The sequence below is a fragment of the Doryrhamphus excisus genome, linkage group LG6, assembly GCF_037039965.1.
Source record: "Doryrhamphus excisus strain RoL-2023G ecotype Guam linkage group LG6, RoL_Dexc_Guam_v1.1, whole genome shotgun sequence".
Taxonomy (NCBI): Eukaryota; Metazoa; Chordata; class Actinopteri; order Syngnathiformes; family Syngnathidae; genus Doryrhamphus; species Doryrhamphus excisus.
The window spans coordinates 328,006-345,585 of record NC_136362.1 but is presented as its reverse complement, the minus strand read 5'-3'; the positions used below and the strand labels follow the sequence as shown (position 1 = coordinate 345,585).

At 47.3% G+C, this 17,580-nt stretch overlaps 5 non-coding genes across 5 annotated transcripts; 2 read left to right on the top strand and 3 right to left on the bottom strand.

Annotated features, from left to right (window-relative positions):
• Positions 1–286: 286 nt before the first annotated feature.
• On the bottom strand, positions 287–360 carry trnav-cac (transfer RNA valine (anticodon CAC)). The gene has a single exon. It is a non-coding gene; the product is annotated as a tRNA-Val (tRNA).
• An 8,855-nt stretch (positions 361–9,215) lies between these two features.
• Positions 9,216–9,302, bottom strand: trnay-gua (transfer RNA tyrosine (anticodon GUA)). The gene is given in 2 exon segments: positions 9,216–9,251; positions 9,266–9,302. It is a non-coding gene; the product is annotated as a tRNA-Tyr (tRNA).
• Positions 9,303–11,656: 2,354 nt separating this feature from the next.
• On the top strand, positions 11,657–11,738 carry trnal-cag (transfer RNA leucine (anticodon CAG)). The gene has a single exon. It is a non-coding gene; the product is annotated as a tRNA-Leu (tRNA).
• A 1,694-nt stretch (positions 11,739–13,432) lies between these two features.
• On the bottom strand, positions 13,433–13,505 carry trnav-cac (transfer RNA valine (anticodon CAC)). The gene has a single exon. It is a non-coding gene; the product is annotated as a tRNA-Val (tRNA).
• Positions 13,506–17,333: 3,828 nt separating this feature from the next.
• Positions 17,334–17,406, top strand: trnav-cac (transfer RNA valine (anticodon CAC)). Its single transcript has one exon. It is a non-coding gene; the product is annotated as a tRNA-Val (tRNA).
• Positions 17,407–17,580: the final 174 nt, after the last annotated feature.

Here is a 17,580-nt window from a genome sequence, read left to right as displayed (position 1 = left end):
TCTAAAATCACTGCATTGGCTCCCTGTATGTTTCAGGATCCATTTGAAGGTTCTCTTAATGGTTTTTAAATGCCTTGGGGGTTGTGGGCCTTCTTATTTTTCTGAATTTCTTTTACGTTATGAACCCTCGCGGTCCATCAGGTCCTCCTACACCGACCTGTTATGTATTCCCAGCCCATCAGTCATCCGGGAAATATGGATTGTGTGTCCAAACTGGGTATGGATGGGGATACTTGTTCCTATTTGTCATCTTGATTTTTTTTTAAAAGGAGGTCTTGAAAGGCCATGTTTCCTCCCAGTTTTGAACTGGGGACCTTTTGCGTGTGAGGCAAACGTGATAAACCACTACACTATGGAAACCCGTAGGAAGGGGCTTTTAAGGGGACTGGTGAAGTCACAAAGCAGTTGCCAAACAATGAAACACGACGATGTGTCCAAAGTGGATTGACAATTGTCCAAATGGACAAAGATTTCTCCTTTGTAGGGAAAATTGTTCCAGAAATAATGTGCTTTTCTTCAACAAAACAAGACATCACAATCGCGGCTTGAAAGAAACACCTTAGCCACCCTCGGGGTCACTTTGATATCTCGGTGGACTCAACTTGTGCCCTTGGAGTCAATGGTTTGTAAATAGGTTTGTAATCTCCTCTAACCTTGTCTGGATGGCTGGATGGCTGGCCTTTTGAAAAATGAAGTTAAGGTCCTTTCAGCCAGCCAATAAGCCTTTACAAACTATTTGCCAAGTCACAACATGAACAGGGATTGTTCCGGGCTTGAACCAGGGACCTTTAGGACTTCAGTCTAACGTTCTCCTAAGTGAGGTTTTCAGCTTCTGAGGTGGTGTTCTGCTTTTTCAGTCGTGGGTAAAAGTGGGGGCAGGGTGAAGCTGTGTCTGTGCCACGTATGTTGCTGTGTACCTGATCCAGTGTGTTCTCATCTTGGGTTGGAATGTCCCCATGTCGGTAACGGGTGGGGAATACAGTCCGTTGATGAGGATAAGAGCTACAGAAAATGGGAAGGATTTCACTGGTTGAAGTCTCCAGCTACCATAAAAACGGTCATGGGCCACAAGCTTGTTCTGAATTCCGCTTTGGCCAATCGACACTACATCGACTCAGCAGCAGTCCTTGTTAGTATAGTGGCCAGTATCTCCGCCTGTCACATGGAAGATTCCGCGGTTCGATTCCCAGACGGGGCGTTCCTGTTTTGTATGTCACGTTGAACCTTGAGCAGGGTTGCGGTTGCAACAACCAGTCCGGGAGAACAAGACCTCTATTCATCTTCTTCTCCAAGTGCTCAGCTGTGTTGTACAATCTGACAGTCCTTTGCTACCAAATCATTCCAGTCATGGATAATGGACCTGACCAGGAAAATGACAGCTGTGGGATTTCAACCAGTGGCTCCTGAGCGAAAGGAGCCTTAATCTGGTGCTTTAGACCACTCATCCACACAACCCAATACGGTGCCCTGATCAGGAAAAAACTGTGACCTTGTGAGGTTCGCTGACAACGGAGGACACTGAAATGGAGCCACACAAAGGAGGGTACCTGCACTGTTTACGTGTCCGTTGACCTGGTTGCAGATGGATTGTCTTTGTTCCTTTTGAAAATCCACATTTTAACACCCCATTTATGAAGGATGTTAACGACCATCAGGAGGTAGACCGGGATTCGATTGGCGGACTTGGAATTGTTTTTATGTGCAGTGACAGCAGTTCACAGATAGCGCTGAAAGATTACCCGAACCGTTCGACCGAGGACCAAGACAAATCCTATCTCCACTCAAAACCTAACCAAATGTCAGTTCCCTGACCGGGAATCGAACAACGGCCGCAGTGGTGAGAGCACCAAGTACCAGCCACTAGACCACCAGGGACTGCATCATGGCTGCACTCTGAAAGGCAGAGACTGTGTTGCTTTGACGTACTCCAGCAAAGGAACCAAAATAGTTATGAGACTGGACCTTCTCTGCCAACGCTGCATCAGCAGGGGAATTAGCTCAAATGGTAGAGCGCTCGCTTAGCATGTGAGAGGTAGCGGAATCAATGCCCGCATTCACCATGAACTCGTTTGTTTTTTTGATGAAATGTTCCCACGTAGCGAATACTAATCCGGGCCCCAATCCCGATATCTAGGCCAAACACAGCCATAGGTATCACCCTAAACCCAGTCCTAACTGCATTCTCCCCACTAGCACCTTGTCTTGTCTTGTTGTAGGATCAATGCCCGCAATCTTCAAGGAGTTCTTTGCCTTTTGTAGAAGAGATGTTGGGATTGGATCTACCCCTTAGCATCCGACAAATATCCCAAACCAGGGGAATTACCTCAAATGGTAAAGTGTTTGCTTAGCATGCGAGAAGTAGCAGAGTCAATACCCGCATTCTCCAAGGAATCCTTTGTATTTTGTAAAAGAGATGTGGGATCGGAAATGAGTCCAGGATCTATCCCTCAGCGTCAGACAAATACCCCAAACCTAATCCTGGCCGCGTTCTCTAGATTAGTCTCTTATCATGGAATAGTGAAGAAGCCCAGTACGTGATTTATTGTTCCCAAGTAGCGCATCAAGGTGACCCCAACCATTCCACCGAGGCCTTGCAGAGATGAAGAGGCCCCGAAATGTCCACCCCCAAGATGGACTGAGGTCTTAAACTACCCACATGGACAATCCAAATATCTTCTGGACAAAAAGAGTTTGTGGTCAGACAAGACAAAGGTTGAGCCGGTCACCTGAACATGAAACGTTTGATCTGAGTGTCCGGGATTCAAGTCCCTGTTCAGGTGACCAGGTCTGAGGTCCACTTGCAAGTGCCTCCTTTTTGCCCTCAAACTACGAGGGCAACAGGACAATCCCTTGGTACTCTATGGAAACTACATGAGGAGACTTTTAACTGGAACTGGAAAGACTTGTGGCCCCGCACACAAACCAAGTATCTTCTGATCAGCTGATCCTTGACATCAGCTATCACAGACATTGCCGTCGTTTGGGGACCTCATCCAGATCCACGGTTACCACTGATTTGTAGAGTAAGTCATCATACTCTAACAGGAAGACTCGGTCCAAACACTCAATTGCTGCAGGGCAAGTAGGTTCCACCAAGACTTGAACTTGGACCACTGGATTCAGAGTCCAGAGTGCGAACCATTACACCATGGAACTCTTTGTTTTGGATGTGACTGGCACCTTCTGGCGTAACAATGGAGGCTTTGCAAACCAGGACACCAACTTTACTCTTTAATGAGCGCAAAATATTTTCGGGTACAATCGAGGGGTCTTGTGCTCTCACGGAAATGGCTGTCCTTTTCCAACAGGAGTTGAGATGAAACGTAGTCAAATAGACACTCAATCAGAATTACTCCGTTTGCCAATTTCAGACTGCGTGACAAAGACTCAAGTCCAACTCCAATGACAGGGAGGCGGAGGCGGACAAGACGGTATTGCCATTCTTTCCTGGCAGACATAACATAAGAAACAGCTTGTCCTTCGAGCTGGACTTGAACCAGCGACCTCTCTGCCTTTCTGACTGCAGACCTAAGCAGTCCCTGGTGGTCTAGTGGCTAGGATTCGGTGCTTTCGCTGCTGCGGCCCGGGTTCGTTTCCTGGTCAGGGAATTGACATTTGGGTAGGTTTTGACTGGAGATAGAGTCGCAAGATGGTCAACCTCCCACATGTAGGCGAACTCGTCGTCTCCAGTACCGAGGCCATGTCGGCGAAGACGGCAGTACATGGCACAGATACAGCTTCACCCTTCCCCCTCTTTAGGCCCCGACTGAAAAAGCAGAACCCACCATCGCAGCTAAAATAGCCCACTTTGGAGAGCATTGGACTGAAGCTCTAAAGGTCCTCACAATAAACCTCACTCCTCCTGATGGTCGTTACGTCTTTCAATAATGGGGCGTTAAAATGTGGATTTTCAAAAGGAACAAAGACAATCCATCTGCAACCTGGTCAACGGACACGTAAACAGTGCAGGTACCCTGCTTTGTGCGGCTCCGTTTCAGTGTCCTCCATTGTCAGCGAACTTCACAAGGTCACAGTTTTTTCCTGATGAGGGCACTGTTTTAGGATGTGTGGATGAGTGGTCTAAAGCACCAGATTAAGGCTCCTTTTGCTCAGGGGGCACTGGTTGTTGCACAATTTTCTACAGGAAAGAAATCTTGACGATGTATCACCAAAAGTGCTGAACCGCCCAATGTGGGGCTGAAACTAGCGCACAAGGAATAACTTGTTTAAGTACACCTTTTGGACCTCGATGACCCATCAAGAAGTTTCGCCAGTACTCTTATAACCCCCCGTCCTCCACTCCGGGTTTCCTTAGATTAGTGGTTATCCCGTTTGCCTCACACGCATAAGGCCCCCTGTTTAAAACTGGGTGGAAACATGGGCTTTCTATTCCCTCTTTTACAAAATAACCGGTGGTCTAGTGGCTAGGATTCGGTGCTCTCACCGCCACGGCCCGGTTTCGATTCCCGGTCACGGAATTGACGTTTGGATAGGTTTTTACTGGAGAGAGGATTTGTCTTCGGCCTCGGTGGAATGGTCGCGGTCAGGTGACCGGCTCAACCTTTGTCTTATCTGACCACAAACTCTTTTTGTCCAGAAGATATTTGGATTGTCCATGTGGGTAGTTTAAGACCTCAGTCCATCTTGGGGGTGGACATTTCGGGGCCTCTTCATCTCTGCAAGGCCTCGGTGGAATGGTTGGGGTCACCTTGATGCGCTACTTGGGAACAATAACCCACGGACTCGGTTTCTTCACTATTACATGACAAGAGACTGGTCTAGAGAACGCGGCCAGGATTAGGTTTGGGGTATTTGTCTGACGCTGATGGATAGATCCTGGACTCATTTCCGATCCCACATCTCTTTTACAAAACACAAAGTTATTCCTTGGGGAATGTGGGTATCGATCCTGCTGCATCTCGCATGCTAAGCAAGCACTTTACCATTTGAGGTAATTCCCCTGGTTTGGGGTATTTGTCGGATGTTAAGGGGTAGATCCAATCCCAACATCTCTTCTACAAAAGGTGAAGCACTCCTTGGAGACTGTGGGAATTGATCCCAAATAAGACAAGACAAGGTGCTCGACAGGAGAATGCAGTTAGGACTGGGTTTAGGGTGATACCTTAGGCTGTATTTGGCCTAGATATTGGGTTTGGGGCCCGGATTAGTGTTTAATAATAATAATAATACATTTTATTTAAAAGCGCCTTTCAGGACACCCAAGGTCGCTGTACAGGAGATAAAAACACCAATATAAAATACAAGATAAAAGACAACAAACGATAAATAAGAGCATACAATAAATCGGAGAGGGGGGACCATGTGAACCAGTTAAAGGGAATAGGCAAGTTTGAACAGATTAGGCAACAGAACAGGGTTTTGAGGTTAGATTTGAAAATGATGAAAAAGATGGAAGTAAGCTGACCTGGTGACGTTATTGATGTGGGATTGGAAAGATAGTGTGCTGTCGAGGATGACACCCAGACTCTTGACCTGAGGGGAGGGGGAGACTAAGGAGCTGTCGATGGAGAGAGAGAAGGAGTCAACTTTAGATAGGGTGGATTTGGTGCCAATGAGTAAGAATTCAGTTTTATTGCTATTAAGTTTCAGAAAGTTGGAGGTGAACCATGATTTTATTTCAGAGAGACAGGAGGTGAGGGAGGGGGTGGGAGTGTAGAGTTAGGTTTGGAAGAGAGGTAGAGCTGGGTGTCATCCGCGAATCAGTGAAAGTGAATGTTAAATTTACGGAAGACAGAGGAGGACAGAGCCCTGGGGCACACCTGTGGTGACTGGGGAGGGGTCGGAGCAGAAAGATTTAAGCTGAATGAACTGAGTGCGGTCTGTGAGATAGGAGTGGAACCAGTGGAGGGGGGTGTGGGTGATGCCAATTTCGGAGTGTCTGCTGAGGAGGATGGGGTGTGAGATGGTGTCAAAGGCCGCACTCAGGTCAAGGAGGATGAGAATGGAAAGTGAACCGGTGTCAGCTGCAGTGAGGAGATCATTGGTGATTTTGATGAGTGAAGTTTCGGTGCTGTGACGGACTGGAAGGGTTCATACAGATTGTTAAGGGTGAGATGTGCGTGAAGTTGGGAGGAGACTATTTTTTCAAGAATTTTGGAAATGAAAGGTAAGTTGGAGATAGGGCGGAGGTTATTGAAGTTGTTGGGATCTGAACCAGGTTTTTTCAGGATTGGGGTGACGGCAGCAATTTTGAAAGCTGGGGGGACAGTACCGGTAGACAGTGAAGAGTGGATAATGGCAGGAATGAGAGAGAGGAGAGGCAGGATTTGACCAGGATTGTGGGGATGGGGTCCAGCTGGCATGTGGAGGGCTTGGATTTGTGGATGATGTCAGATATTTCAGAGGCAGTGGGGAGTTGAAAAGAGGAAAAAGGCTGACTATAGAGAAAGGGTTCGGATGTGGGGAGAGGAGGCGGTTGTGAGCAGAGGTACTGGTGAATGGAGTTAATTTTGTCATTGAAGAATACCATCAGTGAGTTACAAGTGTCAGTTGAGTAAAAGTGGGGGGGGGGTAAAGAGTGGGGAGGCTGGAGGATCTTATTGAGTAATGAAAAAAGTGATTTTGTGTTTCCTTTGCTGGATGTGATGAGACCAGAGTAATAAGCAGATTTAGGGTGTGCAATGGCGTCTTTGTACTGGAGAATGTGGGTATTGTAGATGTTTTTGTGAATTGTGAGTCCAGTTTTTTTGTAGAGCCGTTCCAGTTGTCGTCCTTTAGATTTCATTGTCCGGAGTTCAGGGGTGTACCAAGGTGCAGATGATGAAAAAGAAACAGTCCGAGTTTTCAGTGGGGCAATAGAGTTCAGGATATTGTTTAAACCAGTGATGTAGAGAGCTGTGAGATCTTCGGGGTTAGGAAGAAAATCCGGGATTGGGATACAGGAAATTTCGGAGCGGAGAGTGTCAACATTAATGTCCTTTAGGTTCCTGAAGGAGATGAGACGTGGAGGTTTGATTGAGGAGAGGCAGAGTGTAGTGCTGAATGAGAGGAGGAAGTGGTCCGTTATTGGAAATTCATCGGCGGTGCAGTTGGACGGGGTGAGGCCAGAGCAGCAGAGTAGATCCAGTGTGTGTCCTTTGGTATGTGTCGGAAAGTCAATGTATTGGTGGAGTCCAAAACTGTCAAGGCATAATAGAAAGTCTCTGGTGAGTGGGAGAGTTTTATTGTCTATATGTATGTTGAAATCTCCCAGCAGTATTAAGTTATGTGACAGAGTGGAGAGTTGTGTAAGGAGGGTGGCAAAGTCAGTTAAAAAGTCAGTGTGGGGCTTAGGGGGACGATAAATGGTGGCGACGACAGTGGGAGAGCGTCCAGGGAGCATAAAAACAGTGCATTCAAATGAACTGAATGCAGAGACCGTCACCGGCAGGACTTTCCACTTCTCGCGGTGAATTACCGCGAGACCTCCGCCGCGACCGTTGCCACAGGGATGACAGATGTAAACAAAGCCAGCCGGTGTGGATTCGTTGAGGGTGGAAAAGTCATTCGGCTGTTGCCATGTTTCTGTTAAACACAAAAAATCGAGCTTACGGTCAGTGAGGAGATCCTGGAGGAGATGACCCTGAGAGAGCGGATGTTGAGCAGACCGAAGCGAACAGTGGCATTGTCGTGCTTAGCGGTAGCGTTAGCATTAGCCGTCCTAAGCGGGCGAGCTAATACACTGCTATGCGCTACCCTGTCGGAGTTTCTGGGAGGACGACGAGTGGTAGACCAGATGGATTTTATTGCTGTGGAGGAGTTGTTGTGATTGAATTTCCTGCGAGACCCACGATGGGTGTATTTCCAACGAGGGAGGATAGCGATGTCCGGGTGGTGGTAAAGTACCGACGGTGGCGGTGAGGGCACGGGCAGATGCCAGCGTATCCAGAGGAGCTCAGCAGCTGTGTACCGGATCGGTTCTGCCATTGGGTGGTGGCAGAACGACAGGAAGTCCAGAAAAGAGCAGACCAGGTGACGCAGGAAAAACACTTCAGCTCACACAGAGTGCTAACACAATAGTCATAGTTAGGCCATATTGAGGCAATAGAACCATAAATCACTTAAAAGTTACGGGAGAGTAGCGGCAGCCAGTCGCGCCAGCGTTCACTCAACCGGAACCGGAAATGTAACTCCTGTTTGGTACTTGGGAACATTTAATCACAAAAAACAAAAGAGGTTTTGAAGAATGTGGGCATTGATCCCACTACCTCTCACATGCAATGCGAGCGTTCTCCCATTTGAGCTAATTCCCCTGCTGTTGCAGCATTGGCAGAGAAATCTTCTGGCAGACTGTACTTGTCCTTGCAGCGATAAAGAGGCCCTGGTCCTGAAATGTCCACCTCCAAGATGGACTGAGGTCTTAAACTACCCACATGGACAAGCCAAATATCTTCTGGACAAAAAGAGTTCATGTTTAGACACGACAAAGGTTGAGCCGGTCACCCAAACATGAAACTTTTGATCTGAGTGTCCGGGATTCAAGTCCCTCTTCAGGTGACCAGGTCTGAGGTCCACTTGCAAATGCCTCCTTTTTGCCCTCAATATACGAGGGCAACAGGACAATCCCTTGGTACTCTATGGAAACTACACGAGGAGCCTGGCTTTTAACTGGAACTGGAAAGACTTGTGGCCCCACAAACAAACCAAGTATCTTCTGATCAGCTGATCCTTGACATCAGCTGTCACAGACATTGGCGTTGTTTGGGGACCTCATCCTGATCCACGGTTACCACTGATTTGTAGAGTAAGTCAATAAGTCATCATACTCTTACTGTTAAAGGAAGACACAGTCCAAACACTGGATTGCTGCAGGGCAAGTAGGTTCCACCAAGACTTGAACTTGGATCACTGGATTCAGAGTCCAGAGAGCTAAGCATTGCACCATGGAACCCTTTGTTTTGGATGTGACTGGCACCTTCTGGCGTAACAATGGAGGCTTTGCAAACCAGGACACCAACTTTACTCTTTGATGAGCGCAAAGTATTTTGGGGTACAATCCAGGGGTCTTGTGCTCTTGTGCTCTTGTGCTCGCTGTCCTTTTCCAACAGGAGTTGAGATGAAATGTATTCAAATTGACAAAATGCATTGATCACTCAATCAGAATTTCTCCGTTTGCCAATTTCAAGTCCAACTCCATCGACAGGGGAGCGGAGGTCCTTCAGACAAGACGGCATTGCCATTCTTTCCTGGCAGACATAACATAAGCAAAAGGCTTGTCCTTCGAGCCGGACTTGAACCAGCGACCTAAGGATGCCAGCTTGAACCACTACAGTCCTCCGCTCTTCCAACTGAGCTATCAAAGGTCTTGTTGCTTTGAGGCTAGTGAGTACGGCCAAGCGTTCAACTGCGTCTGATTGCGGTTGTGGCTGAGAATGCCACTATTGACAGAATTTGGATTAGATAATCAAGTCTTGTGGTGGAGAGTCTCAGGTGGAGAGTCTCAGGTGGAGAGATGTGACGTTTCTGATCGAATTCAGAGGTCATCAGTTGGTCCTGAAAACGGTCTTGGCACTTCTTTTCACGATGAAAGGTATGAAAACAGCCCTGTTGCATTGGTCGGGAATGGGACCCAGGTCTACCATGTCGATTGATCCTGGACTCATTTCCGATCCTAACATCTCTTTTACAAAAGATAAAGAACTCCGAGAAGACTGCGGGCATTGATCCGGCTTCCGCTCACATGCGAAGCGAGCGCTCTACCATTTGAGCTAATTCCCCTGTTGTTGCAGTGTTGGCAGAGAAGGTCCAGTCTTATAACTATTTTGGTTCCTTTGCTGGACTACCTTTCTGAGTGCAGACCTAAAGCAGTCCCTGGTGGTCTAGTGGCTAGGATTCGGTGCTTTCACCGCTGCGGCCCGGGTTCAATTCCCAGTCAGGGAATTGACATTTGGATAGGTTTTGACTGGAGATAGAGTCGCCAGATGGTCAACCTCCCACCTGTAGGCGAACACGTCGTCCACAGGCCATGTCGGCGAAGACGGCAGTACCCTTCCCCCACTTTAGGCCCCGACTGAAAAAGCAGAACCCACCATCGCAGCTAAAATAGCCCACTTGGGAGAGCGTTGGACTGAAGTTCTAAAGGTCCTCACAATAAACCTCACTCCTCCTGATGGTCGTTACGTCTTTCAATAATGGGGCGTTAAAATGTGGATTTTCCAAAGGTACAAATACAATCCATCTGCAACCTGGTCAATGGACACGTAAACAGTGCAGGTACCCTGCTTTGTGCAGCTCCTTTTCAGTGTCCTCCATTGTCAGCGAACCTCACAAGGTCACAGTTTTTTCCTCATCAGGGCACCGTTTTAGGTTGTGTGGATGAGTGGTCTAAAGCACCAGATTAAGGCTCCTTTTGCTCAGGGGGCACTGGTTGTTGCACAATTTTCCACAGGAAAGAAATCTTGACGATGTATCACCAAAAGTGCTGAACTGCCCACTGTGGGGCTGAAACTAGCGCACAAGGAATAACTTGTTTAAGTACACCTTTTGGACCTCGATGACCCATCAAGAAGTCAACCTTTGTTGGTTCATTTCTCCCATTCACCATGAGGATGTGTGCTGGTTTAGTGCATATGCAGAACTTAGTTCTCATCGTGTAACCATGTTTGGTGTGTTTGAGGGGGTATAGCTCAGTGGTAGAGCATTTGACTGCAGATCAAGTTCAAATCCGGATGCCCCCTGATGCACTCCTTTGGTTTAAGAATAGTCTAAGAGTACATGAATGCATGGCTCATAATAGCAACAACTTCAGTGTAATATAACTCGAGATTATTAACCTTTTTGCATGGCTCCTTTCTACATTCTTCACACTGACATGAAATTTCTGCAGTGGCTTTTGTCCAATTTCCTCGCGGGTGACACATCCCCCCCCCCATGTCTAACAGAAAGTCCAGCCGCACCACAAAACAAAGCAACAGCATTGGCAGAGAAATCTTCTGGCATACTGTACTTGTCCTTGCAGAGATGAAGAGGCCCTGGTCCCGAAATGTCCACCTCCAAGATGGACTGAGGTCTTAAACTACCCACATGGACAAGCCAAATATCTTCTGGACAAAAAGAGTTCATGGTCAGACACGACAAAGGTTGACAGAACATGAAACTTTTGATCTGAGTGTCCGGGATTCAAGTCCCTGTTCAGGTGACCAGGTCTGAGGTCCACTTGCAAACGCCTCCTTTTTGCCACGCAAAAGGTCCCCAGTTCGAAACTGGGTGGAAACATGGCCTTTCAAGTCCTTCTTTTACAAAAAAAATCAAGGTGACAAATGGGAACAAGGACATGTGCTTAATCTCTGATGGGACTTGAACTCTTGACCCTCAGATTAAAAGTCTGATGCCCTACGAAGTGAGCCGCCAGGGGTTTTGGTCAGGAGACTTGATTTTGTGCATTTGGAATGAAATGTTTTCCTCATGTTGAACAATTTTTAACATGAAAGATATCTTTCAGATGTATAGATAAAAAGTGCTGAATCGCCCAATGTGGGGCTCGAACCCATGACCATGAGATTAAGAGTCTCATTCTCTACCGACTGAGCTAACCGGGCCTTTTTCTGCTCTAGATATGATTTTTTGTTCTGTTTTTATTGATGTGGCCATCCTGATGTTTGATCAATTCCACAACTGACCTAGTTTTTCAGGGGACAGAAGGAGCAAAACCTGGAGGGTCAGGATGGCCGAGCGGTCGAAGGCGCTGCATTCAGGTTGCAGTCTCTAATGAGGCGTGGGTTCGAATCCCACTTCTGACAGCTTCTTGCATCTCTAAGTGGCGTCACCCAGTAAACCAGCGGTGCTTTTCAACATGACCGCTGCTGAAAAGTGTACAAAGCTGTTGCATCCTGGGGTCTTGCGTTTCTCTGGAAAACACTCTTTGTACTTCAACATGACCTCGGATGAAAAGTATGAAAACCAGAGTCATGGAAATACCAGAAGAGGACTGCTGGAATTGAACAAACGAGCCCCTCTTTGCTAGGCTTGTAATTTGACCATCTATCTTTTCCCCTCCTCTGCTGAGTGTCCACTGAATGTAGGTGGCTGTTCTCGCGGGGACATTAATTAGTTAAATTAGTTGTATCACTGGTTGAAATCCCACAGCTGGCATTTTCCTGGTCAGGTCCATTATCCACGACTGGAATGACTTGGCAGCAAAGGACTGTCAGATTGTACAACACAGCTGAGCACTTGGAGAAAAAGATTGAGAGACCTGCACTGGTGTCAGCAGAGTGGCGCAGAGGACGGGTGCTGGGCCCATAACCCAGAGATCGATGGATGGAAACCATCCTCAGCTATGGCTGCACTGTTTACGTGTCCGTTGACCAGGTTGCAGATGGATTGTCTTTGTTCCTTTTGAAAATCCACATTTTAACACCTCATTTATGAAAGACGTAGCAACCATCAGGAGGTAGACCGGGATTCGATTGGTGGACTTGGAATTGTTGACAATAGTTTGAAGACTTATAACAGGCGCTAACAAAATTTGAACAATCTCTGTTAGTTCGAGAATGATTGCATGACATTCCTTATTTTCATCTAACCATTACACCATGGAACCCTTTGTTTTGGATGTGACTGGCACCTTCCTTCTCCATGGCTTCTCCAAACTCCTCCCATGTCAGAGTTTTTGCCTCAGCGAATGCCAAAGCCGCGGACCGCTTGGCCTGTCGGTTCCTGTCAGCTGAAGTCCCATGAGCCAAAAATGCCCAATAGAACTCCTTCAGCTTGACGACATCCCTCACCAATGGTATCCACCAACGGGTTCTAGGATTATCGCCACGACAGGCCCTGACCACCTTAGGTGTCTCGACAATGGAGGCACAGAACATCCCTGCCTCCCTCTGGACCTTGCAGGTCACTGGGAAGATATTCGGCTCGAAGGACCATTTGGTCCCGAACATGAAACTTTTGATCTGAGTGTCCCGGATTCAAGTCCCTGTTCAGGTGACCAGGTCTGAGGTCCACTTGCAAAGGCCTCCTTTAGCCCTCAAAATACAAGGACAACAGGACAATACCTTGGTACTTTATGGAAGCTATATGAGGAGCCGGGCTTTTAACTGGAACTGGAAAGACTTGCGGCCCCGCACTGTCAATAGGGGGATTTGAACCCACGCCTCATTAGAGACTGCAACCTGAATGCAGCGCCTTCGACCGCTCGGCCATCCGGACCCTTCAGGATCCATTTGAAGGTTCTCTTAATGGTTTTTAAATGTCTTAGGGGTTGTGGGCCTTCTTATTTTTCTTTTATGTTATGAACCCTTGCGGTCCATCAGGTCCTCCAACACCGACCTGTTATGTATTCCCAGCCCATCAGTCATCCGGGAAATATGGATTGTGTGTCCAAACTGGGGATGGATGCTCGTGTACACACCTTCAGACATCAAGAACATATCCTTGTTCCTATTTGTCATCTTGATTTTTTTTTGTAAAAGGAGGTCTTGAAAGGCCATGTTTCCACCCAGTTTCAAAATGGGGACCTTTTGCGTGTGAGGCAAACGTGATAACCACTACACTATGGAAACCTGAAGGAAGGGTCTTTTAAGGGGACTGGTGAAGTCACAAAGCAGTTGCCAAACAATGAAACACGACGATGTGTCCAAAGTGGGGGCAGATTGACAATTGTCCAAATGGACAAAGATTTCTCCTTTGTAGGGAAAATTGTTCCAGAAATAATGGGCTTTTCTTCAACAAAACAAGACATCATAATTGCGGCTTGAAAGAAACACCTTAGCCACCCTCGGGGTCACTTTGATATCTCGGTGGACTCAACTTGTGCCCTTGGAGTCAATGGTTTGTAAATAGGCTTGTAACCTCCTCTAACCTTGTCTGGATGGCTGGATGTCTGGCCTTTTGAAGAATTAAGTTAAGGTCCTTTCAGCCAGCCAATAAGCCTTTTCAAACTATTTGCCAAGTCACAACATAAACAGGGATTGTTCTGAAAACCGGGCTTGAACCAGGGACCTTTAGAACTTCAGTCTAACGTTCTCCTAAGTGAGTTTTTCAGCTTCTAAGGTGGTGTTCTGCTTTTTCAGTCGTGGGTAAAAGTGGGGGCAGGGTGAAGCTGTGTCTGTGCCACGTATGTTTGCTGTGTACCTGGTCCAGTGTGTTCTCATCTTGGGTTGGAATGCCAGTAACAGGTGGGGAATACAGTCCGTTGATGAGAATAAGAGCTACAGAAAATGGGAAGGATTTCAATGGTTGAAGTCTCCAGCTACCATAAAAACGGTCATGGGCCACAAGCCTGTTCTGAATTCCGCTTTGGCCAATCGACACTACATCGACTCAGCAGCAGTCCTTGTTAGTATAGTGACCAGTATCTCCGCCTGTTTAGATTACGCGGTTCGATTTCCAGATGGGGAGTTCCTTTTTTGTATGTCACGTTGAACCTTGAGCAGGGTTGCGGCTGCAACAACCAGTCCGGGAGAACAAGACCTCTTATTCATCTTCTTCTCCAAGTGCCCAGCTGTGCTGTACAATCTGACAGTGCTTTGCTACCAAATCATTCCAGTCGTGGATAATGGACCTGACCAGGAAAATGACAGCTGTGGGATTTCAACCAGTGGCTCCTGAGTGAAAGGAGCCTTAATCTGGTGCTTTAGACCACTCATCCACACAACCCAAAGCGGTGCCCTGATCAGGAAAAAACTGTGACCTTGTGAGGTTCGCTGACAACGGAGGACACTGAAATGGAGCCGCACAAAGGAGGGTACCTGCACTGTTTACGTGTCCGTTGACCAGGTAGACCGGGATTCAATTGGCGGACTTGGAATTCGACCGAGGACCAAGACAAATCCTATCTCCAGTCAAAACCTACCCAAATGACAATTCCCTGACCGGGAATCGAACCCAGGCCGCAGCGCTGAAAGCGCCGAATCTTATCCACTAGACCACCAGGGACTGCTTTAGGTCTGCACTCAGAAAGGCAGAGACTGTGTCGCTTTGACATAGTCCAGCAAAGGAACCAAAATATTTAAAGACTGGACCTTCTCTGCCAGCAGTGCAACAGCAGGGGAATTAGCTCAAATGGTAGAGGGCTCGCTTCGCATGTGAGAGGTAGCGGGATCAATGCCCGCGTTCTCCAAAATCTCTTTTGATTTTTGTGATTAAATGTTCCCAAGTACCAAACACTAACCCGGGCCCCAATCCCGATATCTAGGCCAAATACAGCCATAGGTATCACCTTGTCTTGTTGTGGGATCAATGCCGCAGTCTTCTAGGAGTTCTTTGCCTTTTGTAAAAGAGATGTTAGGATCGGAAATGAGTCCAGGATCGATCCACGTAGTAGACCCGGGTCCGATTCCCGGCCAATGCAACAGAGCTGTTTTCGTACCTTTCATCGTGAAAAGAAGTGCCAAGACCGTTTTCAGGACCAACTGATGACCTCTGAATTCAATCAGAAACGTCACACCTCTCCACCTGAGACTCTACACCTGAGACTCTCCACCACAAGACTTGATTATCTAATCCAAATTCAGTCAATAGTGGCATTCTCAGCCACAACCGCAATGAGACGCCGTAAAGTTGTTGTCCTGGTTTGCAAAGCCCCCATTGTTACGCCAGGAGGTGCCAGTCACATCCAAAACAAAGGGTTCCATGGTGCAATGGTTAGCACTCTGGACTCTGAATCCAGTTTAGGGTGATACCTATGGCTGTATTTGGCCTAGATATCGGGATTGGGGCCCGGATTAGTATTCGCTACTTGGGAACATTTCATCAAAAAACAAAGAAGTTTATGGAGAATGCGGGCATTGATCCCGCTACCTCTCACATGCTAAGCAAGCGCTCTACCATTTGAGCTAATTCCCCTGCTGATGCAGTGTTGGCAGAGAAGGTCCAGTTCCATAACTATTTTCCTTTGCTGGAGTACGTCAAAGCGACACAGTCTCTGCCTTTCAGAGTGCAGCCATGATGCAGTCCCTGCTTGTCTAGTGGCTGGGACTTGATGCTCTCACCACCGTGGCCGTTGTTCGATTCCCGGTCAGGGAACTGACATTTGGTTAGGTTTTGACTGGAGATAGGATTTGTCTTGGTCCTCGGTCGAACGGTTCGGGTCATCTTTAAGCGCTGTCTGTGAACTGCTGTCACTGCACATAAAAACAAGTCCGCCAATTGAATCCCGGTCTACCTGGTCAACGGACACGTAAACAGTGCAGGTACCCTCCTTTGTGCGGCTCCATTTCAGTGTCCTCCGTTGTCAGCGAACCTCACAAGGTCACAGTTTTTTCCTGATCAGGGCACCGCTTTGGGTTGTGTGGATGAGTGGTCTAAAGCACCAGATTAAGGCTCCTTTCGCTCAGGAGCCACTGGTTGAAATCCCACAGCTGTCATTTTCCTGGTCAGGTCCATTATCCACGACTGGAATGATTTGGTAGCAAAGCACTGTCAGATTGTACAACACAGCTGGGCACTTGGAGAAGAAGATGAATAAGAGGTCTTGTTCTCCCGGACTGGTTGTTGCAGCCGCAACCCTGCTCAAGGTTCAATGTGACATACAAAACAGGAACTCCCTGTCTGGGAATCGAACCGCGCAATCTTCCATGTGACAGGCGGAGATACTGGCCACTATACTAACAAGGACTGCTGCTGAGTCGATGTAGTGTCGATTGGCCAAAGCGGAATTCAGAACATGCTTGTGGCCCATGACCGTTTTTATGGTAGCTGGAGACTTCAACCAGTGAAATCCTTCCCATTTTCCGTAGCTCTTATCCTCATCAACGGACTGTATTCCCCACCCGTTACCAGCATGGGGACATTCCAACCCAAGATGAGAACACACTGGACCAGCTAAACAGCAACATACGTGGCACAGATATAGCTTCACCCTGCCCCCACTTTTACCCACGACTGAAAAAGCAGAACACCACCTTAGAAGCTGAAATACTCACTTAGGAGAACGTTAGACTGAAGTTCTAAAGGTTCCTGGTTCAAGCCCGGTTTTCAGAACAATCCCTGTTTATGTTGTGACTTGGCAAATAGTTTGAAAAGGCTTATTGGCTGACTGAAAGGACCTTAACTTCATTTTTCAAAAGGCCATCCAGCCATCCAGACAAGGTTAGAGGAGGTTACAAGCCTATTTACAAACCATTGACTCCAAGGGCACAAGTTGAGTCCACCGAGATATCAAAGTGACCCAGAGGGTGGCTCAGGTGTTTCTTTCAAGCCGCAATTATGATGTCTTGTTTTGTTGAAGAAAAGCCCATTATTTCTGGAACAATTTTCCCTACAAAGGAGAAATCTTTGTCCATTTGGACAATTGTCAATCTGCCCCCACTTTGGACACATCGTCGTGTTTCATTGTTTGGCAACTGCTTTGTGACTTCACCAGTCCCCTTAAAAGCCCCTTCCTTCAGGTTTCCATAGTGTAGTGGTTATCATGTTTGCCTCACACGCAAAAGGTCCCCAGTTCGAAACTGGGTGGAAACATGGCCTTTCAAGACCTCCTTTTACAAAAAAAATCAAGATGACAAATAGGAACAAGGATATGTTCTTGATGTCTGAAGGTGTGTACACGAGCATCCATCCCCAGTTTGGACACACAATTTATATTTCCCGGATGACTGATGGGCTGGGAATACATAACAGGTCGGTGTTGGAGGA